Consider the following 6,000-nt stretch of genomic DNA (forward strand, 5'->3'; position numbering starts at 1 on the left):
TGGTAACATACCGACCTCCACTTGATAACCAAACATTTTCATCTCACAACCCTTTATCACTCATATTCTTCTAGTATTCTTCACTTCTAAAACTAGAATACAATTCTAAATCTTCCAATATCTGCTTTTGTTTGTCCTATTCCATTCGATACCAGCCCATACCATTCATGGAATCAACTCTAAAATTATAATAAAATGCTAAATCTTTAATGAAATTCTGTGATAAGAGAATATTTAGAAACCGTTTTGTCTCCTCTCTGAGTATTTCACAGAAGTCTGCAGGTGCAGGAAATACAGTGAAAGGAAGCACCATTACAAGGAATTATTCCTGAAACTACAGCAATCACTAAAAGATGACTGGTGCTGGCTTTAGTTCGTTTGCTTTTTAGCAAATAAATTAATCCATTATTTATTTTCTCATTAACAACAGTTAATTAGCTTTGCTTCAATTATTATATTTCGATTGCCGCTCTGTTGTTACAAATTCTGCCACTATGTTGACAGTTTCAGTTATTGATCATACAAATATTTATTTGTGTGATCAATCACCAATTATATTGTCTTTTAATTATTGATACTCTAAACAATTGATTATTTTCTTACACTAATCAATTTTCTATAATTACTATGTGATATTCCAATTACTGTACTAGCAACTATAGTCAAATATAGGCTTTACTGATGAGCTCTAAACAAGACTGAAACCAGTTTACATTTGTTTTTGGCATTTGCCAGGAAAATGAAAATAGTATTTACTCGCTGACTTAGGTTTTTTTTCTTCCTTCAACGCATCATTAATTACAGATATTTTTAATTATCTGTGTATTAAATATGTTAATATTAACTAGTATGAGAATGAATGGCATCCAGAAGTGGAGTTTTCATCTGGGAGTTCCAGAGTTTTGGGGAGTGTGAAGTCATCTCTTAGCTACTATTGTTCCCAGGTTTGACCCAGAGTAGGAGCACCTGTCAGGGTCCCACCTATGGATTAATCAACATATTAAGGCTTGCCTATTCCTACATATGCATGTGAAGGCTGGATCCAATGGACACTGCAAAAGAAACTTCATGATACAATGGAGAAGATGACTGTAGCAATGCCTTTTGGAGAGCAGAGAGTAAGACGAGGCGAGTAAGACACCTTGATCATCCATTGCATCTGTCTCCATCCCCAGTCATCTTGATTTGATCTTACCCCTGGATTGAGGACAGGCACAGAAGACTGAGTGAGGCTGATGGTGTGCAGCACTTCTTCAATTTAAACAAAGTCACCATGCAAGACATCAGTCATCCTTAAGCACGACTAGAAGGTCCTTTACATTCTAACTGATGAATACAATTAGTTTGTACACCTAAATGTTTATTTGTTCCTCCCTCTCCCCCCCCTCAGTCTCTTTTTTTGCTCTTGCTCTACACTTAAACACACAAACACCTTTATAATATCAACACATCTATACTCACCATTACTTTTTTTAAAATACTTCCAGTGTTAATTAAGTTAACTAATTATCTTGTGCCAAAATGTGAAACAGTTATTCTTGTTGTTGATGTTGCAGTTGTTAATGTCATTACCATGAAGTTATTCCCATAGGCTAAATTTATTTAAAGTTTCATGTCTTTTGGACGCTAATCTTCACTTCTAATGTAAGATCTCAAAACCAGATGCTGGTCCTAACTTCTACCAGAAAATTTCAATGCCAGAATCTGGTCCTAACATCTTCCAGGGGATCTCAACATCAGAAACTAGTTCTAACTTTTACCAGAAGGTTTCAGCACCTGAAGATGGTCCTAATCTCTCTGAGAACATCTCAACAACAGAAAATAGTCCTAAACTTAGTCAAAGGAGGAAAAGTACCCTAATGAAATTTCCAGACTTGTAAGAAGTACCTGGGTAACTAGACTGAATGGTCCTTGCGACAAGCTTCCAAACATGTTTTAACACTTCTGCTGAAATACACTGTTTTTACTTCAATTAATTTAGAAAATAACAAAGTATCTAGCAAAGTAACTTTGTCATTATTAATCTGGTGCTTGGAACATACTGTAAAACTCCAATGGAAAGTTTTAATCTTAGATCTCTTTGAAACAACTAATTTGCATCATAAAACCAGGGGCATTTTGGGGAGGAGAGTATCAAAAAGATTATAACTACCAAATTCCCCTCACAAAACTTCAGAGTATCTGAGGTTATGGTAGAATCCACTCAAGGTGTCATGCAGTAGGACTGAACTGAAAACCACCTTGCTATGAGGTAGACTCATAAACTTAAAAGCAAAGCTTTTTCCCTTTCCTATCAGTGGGGTTTACTTTTAATTATTGCTGTTGTTTTCCGTAAAAGAGATTTTATTGGAAAAAGACCAAACTTATTTCCATGTTTTTGACGATGCTGGAGGCAGAGCCATCTTAACAGTAATCATAGGCCCCAGGGCAAATCACTGCATTGGATTCTATTGCATTCATTTACTGACAACAAATCACAAAATTAAAAGATCATAATTGGGCCCCTAGGCCTATGAGACCCCTGGGCAACTGTCTAGTGTATCCATGCCTTCAGACAACGCTGGGTGGGGGTGTATGGTGTCAATGAACAATCACTTGCTGTGTGTAAAGTTAACTGTATACACAGCTATTTTATACTATACTGGTGTATGGTATAGATGCACTAAACATTGCTTAGTGTGCATAATTAACTAGATACATCCTCTAATCTATACTGTATCGTTATTGATGCAGATAAATAAACACTGTTTATACTATGCTTATTTTACTATGTACATATTCCAATCTATACTATAGTAATGGCCAAAAGATGGGAACATTTTTTTAAAAATTAAAACTCATGTGCCCAAGTACAATTCAAATATATGCAACATAGAGATATGCTTACCTAATAATTTTTATAGATACCCACCATATCACTGTAAATAGTAATAATATATTGAAAATAAAATATAACTTTGGGCATTTAGTATAAAACTTCCAGTTTTCAAACCTATGTTCCAAACTAATGCTACTTCATAATAATCCTTATCATTATTGTAAAGAGTAAAGAGTATATATATATATATATATATATATATATATATATATATATATATATATAAAAATTTAGTGAATGTAGTAAAACACATATGTTAACTGCATGCTTTTATTTCCAACATATGTTTCGAAGATTACAAGTCATACCTTCCATAGGAATCGGTGATGTTAAAAATGTAATCTTCTCTTCAGGGAAATGCATGGGAACTATAGTTCTCATATTCGGTTAAAATGTCTTATGTTTAAGCTGGTTCCCATGCATTTCCCTGAAGAGAAGATTACATTTTTAACATCACCGATTCGTATGGAATGTATAATTTGTAATCTTCGAAACATATGTTGGAAATAAAAGTATGCAGTTAACATATGCGTTTTACTCCATTCACTAAATTTATATATACTCAAGTACCCAAAATAACAAGGAGTTTCTACCTCATAAACAGGAGTTACACCACAGTCATTTTGTGATCTTTGCTACCCTGGTATCTATTAACTAATTTATTTTGTCCGAGTTATTTATTAATTAGGAGAAAATAAATACATATAATAATATATATATATATATCTTTTAAATCAGTTAATGGGAAACATTTTGAATAGGCAAATAAAGCTCCTATTCCATTATGTCAATTACAGTCTAATGATGCTTGATGACTGGTGAACCAGTTTTTTGGGGTTTGCACAGAGCTGTACCAATATAATGTAAGATAAATATAGTAATGATAACAATAATCCTTGGATGAAATTTATAAACATTTAATGCATCACTACACACGTTTCTACAGATCACATGTCTCTTAAGGTTACAGCCTGTATTCCTGGGATGATTACAGTTTACTTTATAGTATCCATGGGCATTGGGTAGATCATCTTCATGGATTGATTTCTTCAGGTGAAATCATCCCAGGAATATGGACTGTGATCTTAAGAGACATGTCATGTGTGGAAATGGTCATAACAATGTATTAGAATATTTGTAAATTCCATCCAAGGATTATTGTTCTTATTACTTATATATACATACATGCACACAGACACACACACACAGACACACACACACACACACACAGTGATATTGACTTCATAGTTTCCCTTATATGCGATGTGTTGCTAACTGTTCAGCATCACTCAATGACTTAATCTAATAGCCAGGCTAAAAATAAACTTACTTTGCAACACAATTGTCTTTAGCAGGGTTTCTTCAATTGCAAATATTCAGGCTAACTTTTCACATCTGAAAAGGACTTCCTTCCTTCTCACTATTCATACTGACCCTAAAAAGGGCCAGTAAATGCAGAAAAAAAAAAGAAAACAAATGGTGGTTTTATCTAAGCTCCCATTATCTGTGATGTTTAACTGGTATTTCACTGGTATGCAACTAGTAATGGACTGGTAGCCATTGAAATTGGTTGGTACATAACTAATACCACTATTATCATTTTAATGTTTGCTTTTCTATGCTTGCATGAATTGGCAGGAATTCTGTTGTAGCAGATTTTCTATGGCCAGATATCCTTCCTGTTGCCAATCTCCACTTGCTTCCATGTTAGATAATAATTCCTCATGGTCAGACATGCTTTCAAAGGAGATGAATGAAGAACACTACTTGCATGATGGTGAAATTTGTTTATGACAATCATGAGATGTTAAAACAAAGAGACAGTAATACACACACATGCACACACAAATATATACACGCATGCACACACACACACACACACATGACGAACGTCTTTCAGCTTCAATCTACCAAATCCACACACAAGGATTTGGTCAGCCAATGGCTATAGCAGAAAAAACTTGCCCAAGGTACCACACAATGGGACTCAACCCAGAACGAAGCATCTTACCACACATGCACCTATGTGTGTGTGTGTGTGTGTTTGTGTTTGACAGGCTTCTTTTAGTTTCTGTCTACTAAACCTACTCTATAGTAGGAGAGACTTGCCCAAAGTGCTATGCTGTGGGACCGAACCCAGAAACAGGTGGTTGGGAAGCAAACTTCATACCACACCACCACACCTACACCCAAATCATCATCATTTAACATCTGTCTTGCATGCTGGTACAGGTTGGACAGTTTGACAGGGACTGACAAGCCAGGAGACTGCACCAGGCTTCACTATATGTCTACATATTTGATGGGATTCATTCAGTTTCTCTCTACCAAATCTACTTACTAAAGCAGAAGACACTTGCGCAAGGTGCCATGTAGTAAGTAGGATTGAACCCAGAACCATGTGGTTGGGAAGCAAACATCTTACCACACAGCCATGCTTGCACTTTTATAAATAACATTTACAAATACGAATAATAAATCATTTGCCTATTTTTTTATCAAAGCATTTACCCTCCTAGCTACCCAGGTGTTGCCCCACCCACCTGTCTTCCTACCCACATATTTAACAATTTACCAATCTACCTACCTACTCATTTTCTTCATTTACACATTGCTTTATTGTTCTATGGAAGTGAACACAACAGAATGGAAAGTAGGGAGGACAGCTATGAAGCCCTTTTTCTTTCTGCAATCATGAGATTTGAAAAAAAAGGGAAATTAAGAGAATAAAAAAGCACACGCACACACATACACACACATACATACACACACACACACACACTCACATGCACACACACTTTCTCACACTTAATGGAAAATAAAATAGTGAAAAGAGAAGCACCAAAAGGAAATACTTCTACACACTCACACACACAACCAAGCACACACACACATACACACTCACAAATATACACACACACACACACACACACACACATACAACCATGCACACACCCACACACATATACACATACAGGCATGCGTATGTATGTAGACACAAGCAGACACACATAGACAAAGCCTAGAATGGTAAAAAGGGAAAACAGGAAGAAAGATGTTCATTCTTATTTTCGGTCATAAAAGGAAGAGATTGATAATTTCTTTATAGGAAGATAATGGGG

At 35.4% G+C, this 6,000-nt stretch overlaps 1 protein-coding gene across 1 annotated transcript in view; it reads right to left on the reverse strand.

The window, feature by feature from the left end:
- Window positions 1-6,000, reverse strand: part of LOC106882585 (unconventional myosin-Ia) — a 358,922-nt gene that overhangs the window by 180,174 nt on the left and 172,748 nt on the right. The gene's annotated exons all lie outside the window — the stretch shown is intronic.

Source organism: Octopus bimaculoides, chromosome 16, assembly GCF_046866305.1.
Source record: "Octopus bimaculoides isolate indiv1 chromosome 16, ASM4686630v1, whole genome shotgun sequence".
In the NCBI taxonomy this organism is placed as follows: domain Eukaryota; kingdom Metazoa; phylum Mollusca; class Cephalopoda; order Octopoda; family Octopodidae; genus Octopus; species Octopus bimaculoides.